Source organism: Prionailurus viverrinus, chromosome E2 (assembly GCF_022837055.1).
Source record: "Prionailurus viverrinus isolate Anna chromosome E2, UM_Priviv_1.0, whole genome shotgun sequence".
In the NCBI taxonomy this organism is placed as follows: domain Eukaryota; kingdom Metazoa; phylum Chordata; class Mammalia; order Carnivora; family Felidae; genus Prionailurus; species Prionailurus viverrinus.
Window position 1 is genome coordinate 53,030,968 of NC_062575.1, and position 15,006 is coordinate 53,045,973.

The following is a 15,006-nucleotide window of genomic DNA, read 5'->3' on the forward strand; positions in this document are numbered from 1 at the left end:
CAGAGAGCTAAACAAATATCATATCGCCTCCTCCGTGACCGTTCCTCGAACGTCACACGGAGCCACGCATTAGTTTGCTGGGCTTAAGCTTACAAAGTGTGGCCTACCGCGAACATTGATTTATTGTCTCCCCTTATAAATTCTGGAGGGTGGAAGCCGAAGATCAAGGTTTTGCTAGGGTAGATCGAGGTGTTGGTGGGGGAACCCTCGAGGAAGGGATAATCGGTCCCTGTTTCTCTCCCAGCTTCTGCTGGTTTCCTGGACATTTCTGGTGTTCTTTGCTTCGGTTCCGTCACCCTGAGCTCTGCCCTAATCGTCACAGAATATTCTCCCTTTGTGTGTGTCTGTGTCCAAATACCTGCCTTTCATTTTTTTTATTTTTTTTTTTAATTTTTTTTTTTCTCAACGTTTTTATTTATTTTTGGGACAGAGAGAGACAGAGCATGAACGGGGGAGGGGCAGAGAGAGAGGGAGACACAGAATCGGAAACAGGCTCCAGGCTCCGAGCCATCAGCCCAGAGCCCGACGCGGGGCTCGAACTCACGGACCTCGAGATGGTGACCTGGCTGAAGTCAGACGCCTAACCGACTGCGCCACCCAGGCGCCCCCAAATACCTGCCTTTCATAAGGACACCCATCATGTTGGATTGAAGGCCCACCCTGCTCCAAAATAACCTCATCTTAACTCACTTAACCACAACGACTTGATTTCCAAGTAAGGTTATGTTCTGAGGGGTTGAAGGTTGAGGTGTCAACATAGAAATGTGGGTGGGGAGACGTGATTGAACGAATAACAAATCGCTTCTGCTATAGTCCCCAACCTTCCCAGATTCACAGGGAAAGAACATGGAAACCCAACTCTTTTTTTGTTTTTGTGTTTGAAGTTTATTTATTTATCTTAAGAGAGACAGAGACGGCGCGAGTCGGGGGAGGGGCAGAGAGAGAGAATCCCAGGGAGGGGCTCGAACTCGTGAAACTGTGAGATCACGACCTGAGCCGAAACCAAGAGTCAGACACTTAACCTACTGAGCCACTCAGGTGCCCCATAAGCCCAACTCCTTCTTTTAAAAAAATTTTTTTGGGGCGCCTGGGTGGCGCAGTCGGTTAAGCGTCCGACTTCAGCCAGGTCACAATCTCGCGGTCCGTGAGTTCGAGCCCCGCGTCGGGCTCTGGGCTGACCGCTCGGAGCCTGGAGCCTGCTTCGGATCCTGTGTCTCCCTCTGTCTCTGCCTCTCCCCGGCTCGCACTCTGTCTGTCTCTCAGGAATAAATAAAACATTAAAAAAATTTCTTAAATAAATTTCAATACAGTGTACTAATTAAATGAAAATGTATTAATTAAAGTGTATTACTTATGATTCAAACTTATTAACTACAATTACACGAAAACTGTATTAAGTGAAAACCTATTAACAAATGAAACTTATTAATTAAAATGACATTAGGTTGTACTCTCAAAATTAAATTCACCTGTATTAATTTACGTGCATTGATTACATTTCAATTGAAATTATTGATTGAAATGAAATGAAAACGTGCCAGTTAAATTGAACCTAACATTTAGCAGTTGGATCAAGCTTTGCTGCTATTGAAATTAAAATTGAGTAAATAAAAATAAAATCTAAGTTAAAATTAACTCCTTTTTTAAGTTTATTTATTTATTTTGAGAGAGACAGAGACAGTGTGAGTAGGGGAGGGGCAGAGAGAGAGGGAGACTGAGAATCTGCAGTCAGTGCAGAACCCGATGCAAGCTTCGAACTCATGAAGCCATGAGATCATGACCTGAGCTGAAACCAAGAGTCGGACGCTCAACCGACTGAGCCACCCGGGCGCCCCACTTTTTTCTTTTTTAAGATTTTATTTTGTAAGTAATCTCTACATCCGAGGTAGGGCTTGAACTCACAACCCTGAGCTCAAGAATTGCCTGTTCTACTGCCTGAGTCAGCTAGGCACCCCGGCTTTTAAAGTATTAAATGAAATAACATTTTCCATAGATCGTATCACACAATTACAACTCTACAATTCGAGGAATTAGGGGCGCCTGGGTGGCTCAGTCGGTTAAGCATCTGACTTGGCCCCAGGTCATGATCTCACAGTGTGTGAGTTCGAGCCCCACGTCGGGCTCTGTGCTGACCGTGTGGAGCCTGGAGCCCGCTTCGGATTCCGTATCTCCCTCTCTCTCTGCCCCTCCCCTGCTCACACTCTGTCTCTCTCCCTTTCTCAAAAAATAAATAAACATTAAAAAAATTTTTTTTAGGGGCGCCTGGGTGGCTCAGTCGTTAAGCGTCCGACTTCGGCTCAGGTCACAATCTCACGGTCCATGAGTTCGAGCCCCGCGTCGGGCTCTGGGCTGATGGCTCAGAGCCTAGAGCCTGCTTCCGATTCTGTGCCTCCCTCTCTCTCTGCCCCTCCCCCGTTCATGCTCTGTCTCTCTCTGTCTCAAAAATAAATAAACGTTAAAAAAAAATTTAAAAAAAAATTTTTTTAAATAAATAAACATTACAAAAATTAAAAAAAGAAAAAAGAATTCACGCAACGTGTATGTGAAGATACCACACGCAGTGCCTGGTGCACGGGACTTGCTCAGATGGGTGAGCTAGGAGGTCGGACTGAGCTCAGGCTCAGAGGGTAGGCCGGGACCAACCCCCTCCCCGGAGACCACACGCCCTGGAGGGAAGAGCATGAGATTTCTGGTCACCCCTGCTCTGTGCCAGGCGCTGTTTGAAGCGCTTTACATGGATTAACTCATTGGATCCTTTTAAAGACCGTCTGAGGCCGTTACCGCAATCGTGCCCATTTTCCGGAGGAGTAAACCGAGGCCCAGAAAGACGAACCTAGTAAAATGGAGGAGTCGAGATCCGAAGCTCTGGATGTGAACCCGGGCCCTGACCCCCAAGCTACAGGGCCTCAGGCAAGCGTCAGTTTCTCCACCAGAGGGAGGACAGCGACGCATCCGAGTGGGTGGTCTCGGGGATAACGGGAAGGCTGTGCAGAAAGCCCTCCCTGAATGGTGAACGGCCAAACGTTATGTCAATGATGAAACCGGGTGGGGAGTGGAAGCCCCACATTGGCCTTTGGGATTTTCTCTCTCCCTCTCTCTCTGCCTCCGCCCTGCATGCTCAATCTCTCTCTCTCTCTCTCTCTCTCTCTCTCTCAAAATAAATAAGTAAAAATAAGTAAATAAAAAATAACCCATTTCGGGACGTCTGGCTGGCTCAGCAATAGAACATGGGAACTCTTGATCTCGGGGGTGTGAGTTTGAGACCCACGTTGGATGGAGAGATTACTTCCCCCCAAAAAAAAAAAATTTTTTTTTTTAATTTCACTATCCTCTGGTGGGGGACCCTCTCTCTTTATCTCTGAGTCTCCCCCAGCCAGCCACTTAACGAGCACGGAGCGCCTGCTCTGTGCCCGGATGCTGCGCCCAACAAGCAGACCCTGTCCCTGGCCTCATGGGTTTAAGTCCTTGTGTCCTGGGCGTAGACCAACAAGAAAAGAAGTTAACAAAACGCAGACGCTCAGGTCCCACCCAGGCCTCCCGAATTCGGAGGTCTTGCATTTTGTTTCAGCGGGGTCCCCGTGGGATTCGTATGCACCCTTGAAGGTGGAGAAACACTACCTGGGACCGCGTGACCCGCGAAGGCTTCTCGGAGGAGGAGGCGTGTGATTGAGACTTAAAGTTGGAGAAGGTCGCGCAGTCACGCAGGGCGCGAATTCCAGGCACAGAGAGGTTCAAGCCCAAAGGTCATGACCCCAAGTAGAGTTCTGAGCTCGGGGAGGATTGGGGTGATTCCGGCAGCCTGTCGGTGACGGGAATACTGGCTGAGGTTAGGGAGACAGGTGACGGCCCCTGGTGGCCCTGGGAAGGGGTTTGGATAGCTTATGGGAACCATGGAAAGGCCACATGGGGGAGGGGGGACACACGAGCTGATTGATATTTACAAATATGTCCCTCTGAGGGGTGTGAGGGGCGCCTGGGTGGCTCAGTCGGTTGAGCGTCCAACTTTGGCTCAGGTCATGAGGTCACAGCTCGTGAGTTTGAGTCCCGCGTCCGGCTCTGGGCTGATGGCTCCGAGCCTGGATCCGGCTTCGGATTCTGTGTCTCCCTCTCTCTCTGCCTCTCCCCCGCTCACACTCTGTCTCTGTCTCTGTCTCTCTCTCAAAAACAAATAAACATTAAAGAAATAATAATAATAATATGCTGGGTGATGACGGGAGCTATCCCAAGGTTGATTGTACGTAATTGGAGAGAAGGAGACTCTGGAGCAGGGGCTCAAAATCACCACCTTCCAACAGCTTCTCCCCTGGTGTGACCAAACTTTGCACGAACGACCCCACACGGAATGGCACAGTGGCAAGGCGCCACGGTCCGAGTCTCGTGCCCGGAGACGCTGAATTAACTGAGCAGGCACTGACCTGGGCGTTGGTTTGTTTTAAAGCTCCCCCCAGGTGACCCGAGCGAGCGTGCAGCTCAGGGGTCAAACCTGCAACGTGCAGAGTCTCTCTCTGGGGGATGGGTGGCCCGCTGCTCGGCCTCCTACCTGCCACCGCTTGCCACCCGCGTGCAGACCACCTGCTCTTTCCGACAGGCTGGGACCGTGCTCCTCACGCTGGGATCAAGGTTATCCGTGGTCACCGAACCCTCGGAGAAGGCACCGTACAAGAGGAGGCCGACCCGCCCTTGGGAGAGCAGGTCAGATGTTGCAAGAGGAGTCAATCCGTGAGGACACTGGAAAGGGGGCACCGGAGAAGCGGAAGGAAAACCATGGCAGGGGAAGCCCCCGGGGAAGCCGCGCGGCAGGACGCGCTCCCGAAGGAGGGAAGGGGTCCACTCTGACCGCCGGTGTCTCCTCTCCACCACCCTTTCTTCTTCCCCCATCTTCGCTTGGCTACTCTCCGCGTCTCACTTTTGAATCGCTTCCTTCAAGCACCCTCAGACCCCTCTGGAATGCACACCTGGCCTAACCCCAGCCATCTGCCTTCTCGGGAAGAACCCACACAGCCAGCCCAACAGGTTCGACCTGAACCAGAGAAATCACAGACCTCACGCAGGCACAGGGCTTTCTCTAGGTGGCTCTGGTGCCCCGCTGGGCTCAAAGGAGGACTGTTGCCTCCCGCACTGGCCCCCCACCTGCCCGCCACCTGTCGACCCTCCCCATACTTCCCTGCGCAAACTGACTGTCAGCTCATTCCCAGAGCACCAGCCTGGCATTTTCTCCCTCTTCTGTGCCCACACCCTTCCAACCCCGGCTTCCAGCCGCCCGTTCTTCTTCCCTCCCCTTCCCTACTTTTGAGGTTCCCGCTTCATCTTTCTCCCCGTCTTTCTCCCTCTCCCTCACCCCCTGGACAACATGGTCCCACACCAGCCGCCGCAGCCCTTTCGAAAAGGCAAACGGGACATGGCGCCCGGGGGGCTCAGTCAGTTAAGCGTCCGACCTCGGCTCAGGTCATGATCTCAGGGTTTGTGGGTTCGAGCCCCGCGCAGGGCTCTGTGCTGACAGCTTGGAGCCTGGAGCCTGCTTCGGATTCTGTCTCTCTCTCTCTCCCTCTCTGCCCCTCTCCTGCTTGCAACTGGCCATATAGGAGGTGACAGTGGCCTGGACTCCGTTAGTAGGGACAGAGATGGGGAAGGGTCTGAATAGTAGTCAAATCACTTGCTGTGTAACTAATTCCTCAATATGCATCTCTGATTGTTCCGTGGGGCCGGGGGCCAGGCTTATCCTGGTCCCTGTGCCTCCTACCTAACAGGGCTTTCGGGAACAATGATACAAAAGTTCCAGGTACCGTTCAGAGCCCCCTCACATCCACTCCCTCCTGAGAGGCGGATTGTTACAGATGAGGAAACTGAGGCACAGAGAGGAAACTGACTTGCCCGAGGCACACAGCCAGTAGGTGGCAGAGGTGGGATACAAACCCAGACAGAGGCCTCATTCCAGAGCCCCGCCCTCTGCAACACCAGACTGGCCGCGCAAAGAAGCCGCCATAAATATCTTTTATTAAGGTGGCAGGGGGAGGGCTGTTGTGGGTCATTTGAGCTCCCTCTCCTTACACCCTTTTGGGGGGTGGGGCGCGGATTTTTTCCGTTTGCTGTTTTGTTCGATGATGGTGAATGGCCAGCACTTGCAGAATGATCTTTCCTAAGCACGTGCAGCACCAGCCCAGATCTGACAGCTGGGCCCAGGCCCCGACACACCACCTCCGTTCACCTCCGGCTGGACAGCCCCAAAGTACAGCTCCTCGAAATCCAAGTGGGTGCCGTCTCCGAGCACACCCAGGACGTTCCTTTTCCAGGCGGAAGGATCCAGGTTCCCAGAGACCCTCCCCTCCTTGCCAAAGTCCTTGCGGTTTCCCGGAGAGCCTTCCAGAAAAGAAGAAAGATGCAACCAGGGAGACTTGGGTCAAAGCCACCTTAGTGCAGGCGACACGGGCTACTGAGGTCAGTGCTTCCCTCCCTTCCATCAGTACCTATCACCTCTTTTCCCAAAATTCAACGAGATCGTCAATCCCTTTAAAACTAAGCCCATTGCGGGGCGCCTGGGTGGCTCAGTGGTTTAAGCGGTTGACTTCAGCTCAGGTCATGATCTCACAGCACATGGGTTCGAGTCCTGCATCGGGCTCTGTGCTGACCGCTCAGAGCCTGGAGCCTGCTTCGGATTCTGTGTCTCCCTTTCTCTCTGCCACCCCCCCTCCCCCCATTCGCACTCTGTCTCTCTCAAAAATAAACATTTAAAACAATTGTTTTGATTAAAATTAAGACCATTGTGATCTCACGGTTTATGGGTTCGAGCCCCACATTGGGCTCCCTGCTGATGGCACGGAGCCTGCTTTGGATGCTCTCTCTCCCTCTCCCCCTCTCTCTCTCTCTCTCTCTCTCAAAGTAAATAAATGAACTTAAAAAAATAAAATTAAATTAAGACCATTGTTTCTTTACTTAATTGGTGATAGCTCCCAGCTAATACATAGCACAAACTCCAAAGCTGTCATTCTTCGACCATTGTCTCTCTCTTTTTTAAAAATGTTTATTTAGGGGCGCCTGGGTGGCGCAGTCGGTTAAGCGTCCGACTTCAGCCAGGTCACGATCTCGCGGTTCGTGAGTTCGAGCCCCGCGTCGGGCTCCGGGCTGACGGCTCAGAGCCTGGAGCCTGTTTCCGATTCTGTGTCTCCCTCTCTCTCTGCCCCTCCCCTGTTCATGCTCTGTCTCTCTCTGTCCCAAAAATAAAATAAAACGTTGAAAAAAAAATTAAAAAAAAATGTTTATTTATTTATTGTTGAGAGAGGGAGCGAGGGAGGGGCAGAGACAGAGGGAGAGAGAGGATCTGAAGCAGGTTCTGCGCTCTCAGCACAGAGAGCAGGGTTCGAACTCACAAACTGTGAGATCGTGATCTGAGCCAAAGTCAGACACATAACCGACTGAGCCACCCAGGTGCCCCAAACATTGTTTCTTTCTTAAGGGGTTAATCCAGCATCCCTAGAAGGGGGATATATATTGTACTGTTAGAAGGAAGATGAGTTCCGGATATAGGAGTAAAAGTTTGAAGGGGAAATTAGAAGGAAAGAGAGAATTCTGGATTGCCTTGGTCATTCAACAAATCCGAAAGTACTAGGTGGTGGGGACGCCCACACATTTATCTCAGTTCTTAGTCTGTCCTTTGCGTCGGTCAGCTACAGCTGCGTAACAAACCGTCTCAAAAATGTGGTGGCTGAAAACAACAGCCATGTTGTTTCCCCACGTGTATTTGGGTCATCCGGACGGTTTCTGCTAATCTGGACCAGGCTCGGCTGACCTTGGCTGGGCTCACTCATGGGTCTGTCATCCTCTGACAGGGTAACTAGAGGCTGGCTGGTCTGGAGTGACTTCAGCTGGGATGACTCAGTTCTTCTCTACCTCTCCCTCACATCCGTCCGGCAAGCTAGCCCAGGCACGTTCTCATGGCGAAGGCAGAGAGGCAGGAGCGGGAGGAGAAACCCTCACACATCGTAAGGCCTGTGAGGGTGATGCTTGCCCTTTTGTTTTTTAAGTGTATTTATTTATTTTGAGAGACAAAAAGAGAGGGGGAGAAAAGCAGGGGAGGGGCAGAGGGAGCGAATCCCAAGCAGGCTCGGCATTAGCAGCACAGAGCCCAGTACAGGGCTCCAGCTCGCAAACCGAGAGATGGTGAGCGGCGCCGAGATCAAGAGTGGGACGCTTAACTGACTGAGCCACCCAGGCGCCCCTACCCTGGGGTTCTAGAAGAGAATGTCTTTGTTCTGTAGCTCTGTGCCGCAGCGTTTGTGGGGATCGAGGGACACAGTGTCTTTCCCTGCCTCTCCCACGTTCAGAAAGGCGTGACAGAAGACACACATGGCAAAGCGAGGCTGGCAGCAAGCCCTTCGATGAGCGCGGATCGCCTTTGGGCTCAGCCCCCAAATCCATGCTATACACCCAAAGCTGCGCAGTTCCTCCCGACACGCCAGCAGCCCCACCTGCCTTCTTGCCCCGCCGCGGCTGCCTCAGGGCCTTTGCCCCTGCTCTTCCCGTCCTCCCTTGTCGCGCAAACTGTATTCATCTTCGAGTTTTAGCTTACCACCGACTTCCCTCAGGGAGTTCACCCCCCAGCCCCCCAAAACCAGGCCAGAGGCCCCCAAAGTAGCATTTGAGATCATTTCCAGGTGACTTATTTTCACAATCAGGCCTTTATTTTAATGCAGGTTAGGGGGGGAAAAAAAAAAAGTAACAAGCCTGTCACACCTGTGGTGTCAGGACCCTTGGTGCTTCCGAGGAGCCTCAGGGAGCCCCACGGGAACCCATTTAAGGAATTAAGAAGAAAAAAAAAAACCCAAGTTGGTTGAAAGAACAAATTAAAAATATAAACAGTAGAGGCAGTATTCTGCAAAAATCGCGAAATGGCCCTTTGGGAATCCCAGACGCTGAGAAGCCCCTGGGGGCTGGGTTAAGCCTGCCTGGCCTCTCAGGTGCTAGGAGCTAATAGCTATCACTTGGGCAATGATTTGGTTTATGTCTGTCTCCCCCACTGGGGTGGGGCAGGGCTGGGCCTGTCCCCGTCACCAGTGTCCCCTGCATCACCGGCACAGGGTGGGGCACAGAGCAGGTGCTCAGGGAATGTGTGCAGGGAATGAACAGATGATAAACTGCTCGAGGGTGTGGCCTTTCCCCCCCGGAGGGCATCAGGGAGCCCGAGCAGGGTTTCAATCAGCAATGTCAAGGTTCATCTCCGCTTTAGAAACTCTGGGCTCTCTCTTCCTCCTCTGGGCCCAGAAAACCAATGCCCCCCTCCCGCACTGCCTGTTCCCTTTTCCTATCAGACTGTTCTTTATCGTTCTCCTCCTCCTCCAGGAAGCCTTTCTGAACCCCAGGCTGGGTCGGGTAGCTGTTCCCGGCTCCTACAGCCCCCTGCCTCCCCCACCCGGCCCTGACTACCCTGGAGGTGAGTCTGTATCCTCCAGTGGCCTGTGAGAGCTTCACGAGGTCCCCCCTGGGCTCTCTGTAACCCCTCCAGAGCAGGTGAACTGTCTGGACCTCACTTCCCAGATACCTCCATTCTTTCGCTCCACCTGGCCCCGCGCCTTGTATACATTGCCCTATGTACTACCTCTAAAGTCGTCTTCAGGGGTGCCTGGGTGGCACAGTCGGTTAAGCGTCCGACTTCAGCCAGGTCACGATCTCGCGGTCCGTGGGTTCGAGCTCCGCGTCGGGCTCTGGGCTGATGGCTCAGAGCCTGGAGCCTGTTTCCGATTCTGTGTCTCCCTCTCTCTCTGCCCCTCCCCCGTTCATGCCGTGTGTCTCTCTCTGTCCCCAAAATAAATAAACGTTGAAAAAAAAAATGTTTTTAAAGTCGTCTTCGCTCAACACCACTGCTTTCTTTCTCACCCCCATTTAAAAATTTTTAATCTTTCGGGGCGCCTGGGTGGCTCAGTCAGTCAGGCATCTGATTCTTGATTTCAGCTCAGGTCATGATCTCGAGGTTCCCTGGGATGGAGCCCCGAATCAGGCTCCGTGCTGATGGCACAGAGCCTGCTTGGGATTCTCTCTCTCTCTCTCTCTCTCTCTCTCTCAAAAGAAACTTAAAAAAATTCTTTTTAATCTTTTAATTTTTTTTTTTGTTTTTCTTTTTTTTTTTTTTTTTTTTTTTTTTTTTTTTTAATTTTTGGGAGAGAGAGAGACAGAGCATGAACTGGGGAGGCGCAGAGAGAGAGGGGGAGACACAGAATCGGAAACAGGCTCCAGGCTCTGAGCCATCAGCCCAGAGCCTGACGCGGGGCTCGAACTCACGGACCGCGAGATCGTGACCTGGCTGAAGTCGGACGCTTAACCGACTGCGCCGCCCAGGCGCCCCAATTTTAAACAATTTGTAAGACTTACCATTTTCACTATTTTAAAGTGTACAATTCAGTACCAGTAGATTCATAATTTTGCACAGCCTTCCCCACGAATTCCAGAACATTTTCAAGACCCCACAAAGGAAACCCCATACCCACTCTCCCTCCCTTCCTGCTCCCCCCAGCCCCTGGCAGCCTACTGTCTGTATGGATTTGCCTTTTCTGAACATTTCATATAAACAGAATTCTACAACACGTGGCCTTCTGCCTCTGGCTTCTTACACTTAGCATGATGTTTCCAACGTTCATCCGTGTTTGTGGCACACGTCAGTGCTTTTGTTCCTTTTGGTGGCCGAATAATAGTCCATTGTATGGATACACCGCATTTTGTTTATTCATTTGTCAGTTGATGGATATGTGGGTTGTTTTTCCGCTTTTGGCGATTGGGAATGATGCTACCAGGAACATTCCTGCACAAGTTACTTTATTTTCATTTTCTTAAATTAAAAAAAAATTTTTTTTTAGATTTATTTACTTTTGATAGACAGAGAGAGACAGAGCACGAGTGGGGGAGGCGCAGAGAGAGAAGGAGACGCAGAGTCCGAAGCGGGCTCCAGGCTCTGAGCTGGCAGCACAGAGCCCGACCTGGGGCTCAAACCCACGAACCGCAAGATCATGACCGGAGCTGAAGCCGACCGCTTAACCGACCGAGCCACCCAGGCGCCCCTTTGCACAAGTTTTTTTTGAATTCCTGTTTTCACTTTTTTGGGGGGTATATACGTAGGAGTCGGTGCATGGCAATTCTTTGTGCAACTTGACTGCGGAAACTCGAAACTGGTTTCCATTTTGGCTACACCAGTTTGCCCACCAGCGGTGTATGAGGGTTCTGATTTCACCACATCCGTGCCAACCCCTGTTCTTGTCCCCTTTTATCATTGCGGCCATTCCCGTGAGTGTGAATCTGCGTCTCGCTGTGGTTTTGATTTGCATCTCCCTGATGACTGATGACTTTCGAGAACCTTTCGTGCACTTGTCGGCCATTTCCCGCTACCTTTTGCAAGCTGCCCACAGCCCCCCACTGCACCCCACTAAAGCCATTTTCTCCACGTTCACAGCCCGGTGGTTTATCTTACCTCCCATTCCTTCCTCCCTCTCTGGAAATTTTGGACACCTTCCTCTTGCTCCAGCCATGACCTGCCCATTCTTCTTGGTGTCCCTTTTCTTTTTTCTGGAGGGAGATCTGGGACGGTGGGCCAGTTACTTAACTCCTCTGTTCTTCAGTTTCTTCATCTGTGAAATGAGAGTGGTAACAATTTTGACTTCTGGGCTGTTGCAATGGTTCAATGAGCTGATGTACATGAAATGTTTAAAAATGTGCCTGTGGGGCGCCTGGGTGGCGCAGTCGGTTAAGCGTCCGACTTCAGCCAGGTCACGATCTCGCGGTCCGGGAGTTCGAGCCCCGCGTCAGGCTCTGGGCTGATGGCTCAGAGCCTGGAGCCTGCTTCCGATTCTGTGTCTCCCTCTCTCTCTGCCCCTCCCCCGTTCATGCTCTGTCTCTCTCTGTCCCAAAAATAAATGAACGTTGAAAAAAAAAAAATTAAAAAAAAAAAATGTGCCTGATACCCGGGAAGCATTAAGTAAGTGTTTCATGGAGGGCGGGGGTGGGTAAAAGGGTCACCGGCAAATCATTTCCTCTGTGAATGTACTTAAAAAAAATTTAGAAGTTTGCCTCCGTGTAGAATTTTAGAAAGAACCACCTAAAATTTTTTTATTACAAACAAAACAAAACAAAACAAAAACCTCTCTACTGTGGAAGGTCGATACAAAATAGTTTATCTCTGTGAAGACACAAGTTTTTAGGGGCAGGTGTAATATAACAGTTACAAGTATGAACTTTGGGGTGGGGCTGCCTGGGTTCCAGGTCCTGCGGGGCCTGGTTTTGGCAGTTCTGGAAGCTCTCTGTGACTCCCTTTCCACATCTGCAAACCAGGGATAAATATTAGAACCTCCCACCTGCTAGGGATGTTTGTTGGTACCTTCGCTGAGGTTATTTCTATGGACCAGGGCTGAGAGTGCCAGCTTGGTTAAGCAGTTACTCACAATTTGCAGATGGGCAAATTTTCACTCCAGGCTTGACTTTCATGCCAAATTAACAGTGTATCACAAACCCTCCCCCCACGGGATCTAGACAGAGGAAGTAAGAACCCTAACAGTTCAAACCTCATTAGCTGCAGGAAGTCGTTCTTTTCCTCTCTCGATCTCCCAGAACACACGAGTATTAATAAAAGTCAAAACCCAGGACGACTGTCCCGTCTGCCCAGGCGCTCAGCTTGCCTCACAGCCTCACATCATTTTTCTGGAGGAGGCAAGTTTCCCTTCTTAAAGGGGCCTCCCCTAGATTTGATTTTTGCTTCTTTCCTTTAGGGCTTCCTTAGGCTTTTTTCTCTTCATCCTCCCCCAAGGCAGGAGGGTGCAGGGGGAGAGTCCTCAGAACTCAGTCCTGTATTTTTATTTACATGGTGTGCCTTTCTTTGAATGGGTGATACAGGGCTCTAACTTGTAGGCAGTACAAAAACATCTATCCTCTACCCGCCCTGTCTTCCTCCCCACACACAACTGCTGTTACCGGGTTGTTGCTGCTTTCAAAGACATTCTGTGCGTTTAACAAGCAAAAGCTCGTATTTTTTTTCACCCACTTTTAAGCCGGTACACTCTCTGCTCCCCTCTTCGCTTTTGTTTCTTGACTGGATACATAACTTGTTGTGTGTCGGTTCGTGTCTTCCTCATTTTACGGCCACTTCGTGTGTCACTACGGGTCAGGCCACAGCTTATTTAAATGAGTCCCCCATCCGTGGGCAGCAAGGTTGTTTCCGGGTTTGGTTTCCCTACAGCGTGTTTATGAAAACACAAACAAGGCTCCGCACCCTGGCCTTTGATTAGTATTTGGGAAGAAACGAGGGCGGAAGCCTCCACCTGCCCACCCCCGCTGGCCGCATCCGCCGAGGGTACCCCCTTCTGCCGGGTCCCGGCGCTCCGGCCGCGGACCCTTCCTCCCCAAGCTGTCAGGCGCGGGCCCGGGCCCTCTGGAGCCCCGCCCCGCGGCCGGCCCGCAGTCGGGCCGATTCAAATCCAGCCAATGGCAGGGTGTAAACAAACCCAGGCCCCGCCCTCCGATGAATAATTCCCCGGGCAGGCGCGAGGCCCAATTAACCCGGTAGGGGGGGGGGCGGGACGGAGCAGTGGGCCCGCCCCTAGGCGTGAGCCAATGGGCGGTCAGGCCCCGCCCCCCGCACTTGCCGCGCTGAGGACCCGAGGCCGGGCTGGGCTCGCAGCTGCCTGATTTCGTTGCGGCTCTTGGGCTTCTGCCCTCCGAGCGGGCCAGTAGGGCCCGTGAGCTGGGGCAGCGCAGTCGCGCCGTATGAGCCATATTTAAAGGGCGCGGTCAGACGGCAGAAGCGGGATCGGAGCCAGTGCCCTCCGGTTCCCTTTTCTTTCCTCGCCTGGCGGCTCTATCCCGGATCCTGGAGAGGTCTTTGATGGAAACTCTCTTCCCTCAAATCCCGTTGAACGAAACCCGAAGGGACCGCGAGGGTGTTTTAGGATTGGGCAAGCCTCCTTGTTTTGTTCCCTCTTGTTTATTGAAGTGTTGCGTACCCACAGAGAAGCGCATGGGCCGTAAGTGTGCCGCTGGACTGAAAAACCAAAAACTCCCGTAGCACCAGCATCCTCCCAGATCAAGAAGCCGAACTTGGGTCGGCAAAGTTTTCAACTTTGCAGCTGCGAGCGCGAGGGAGGGGCCGCGGCGGACACTGTTTTGACCCTCGGAGGGACAAAGCACTTATTTAGAAAGAAGTAAAGGAAAAGAGAAACCACTCCTCTCGGTAGGGAGATGGAGATCACGCCAGATACTGGTCAGGGTCCTGCAAGGGAGGAGCTGGACGGCAGGGCGGATAGGAGGTTAGAGAGGTAAAGGGGTTTAGGGTCTGGCTGGCAGAGCCGAGGATGGGGTGGGGAAGGACTAGCAGCGCGAAAGGATGGGACAGAAAATGCCCTGGTACTTGCGGGGGAGGGGAGCTTTCCAAGCTGGAGGGTTGGGATCGAAAGGGGCCGTGGAGTCAGTGTCCTGAACGTGGGAAAAAGCATCAAGACCCTGGGACAGGGCGGATTAGTTCTCCAATGTCCTGGACCCTTCCACGGCCAATCGTGGGTTTCCTGCTGTGGCTTTTCAGCTGCCAGGTTGTGATTAAAACAGTTCCATTAAGCGTTGAGATGAAGGGCAGAAATCCAAGTTCATGTTGAGGCCGTGGGTTGTTTTGTTTTGAGAGAGAGAGAAAGTGCGCGCAAGGGGGGGTGGGGGGAGAGGGGCAGAGGGAGAGAGAGGATCTTGAGCAGGCTCCACGCGGATCTTGATCCCACTACCCGGGATTCAGGACCTGAGCCAAAATCAGGAACTGGATGCTCCATGGACTGAGCCACCCAGGCGCCCCTCCGGTGGGGTGTCCATAATCCCAGGTCCAATGTCTGGGGCTATGCTTGCTCGTGGAGTGGCTACAAGGACCTACAGAAGCCATTTTCCTCACAGCAAACGTTTTTGGACCCTTTGGCAGGTGTGTGTCACCTGCTCAGCCTTATGTTAACAAACAGGAGATACTGTGACCCATATGGGATTAAGTCCCGGACTGGGAAGAAG

The 15,006-nt window shown here is 52.0% G+C and overlaps 1 protein-coding gene and 1 long non-coding RNA gene across 9 annotated transcripts in view; both read right to left on the reverse strand.

Moving 5' to 3' along the window:
- The window catches only part of ZNF541 (zinc finger protein 541), a 56,274-nt gene extending 51,303 nt beyond the window's left edge, over positions 1 to 4,971 (reverse strand). For 4 of the 8 annotated variants that reach the window (XM_047836530.1, XM_047836527.1, XM_047836528.1 and 1 more), the window contains exon 1: positions 3,619 to 4,007. The gene's annotated coding sequence lies outside the window, so the exon portion shown is untranslated. Of the gene's footprint in view, positions 1 to 3,618; positions 4,008 to 4,540 lie in introns of those variants that run through there. The other 4 variants (XM_047836529.1, XM_047836525.1, XM_047836524.1 and 1 more) reach the window with 3 other exon arrangements.
- Positions 4,972 to 10,505: 5,534 nt separating this feature from the next.
- Positions 10,506 to 13,385, reverse strand: LOC125153120 (uncharacterized). The gene is made up of 3 exons (XR_007147411.1): positions 13,013 to 13,385; positions 11,450 to 11,606; positions 10,506 to 10,813 (listed from the first exon to the last, which is right to left on the reverse strand). It is a non-coding gene; the product is annotated as an uncharacterized LOC125153120 (long non-coding RNA).
- Between the last annotated feature and the right edge of the window lie 1,621 nt (positions 13,386 to 15,006).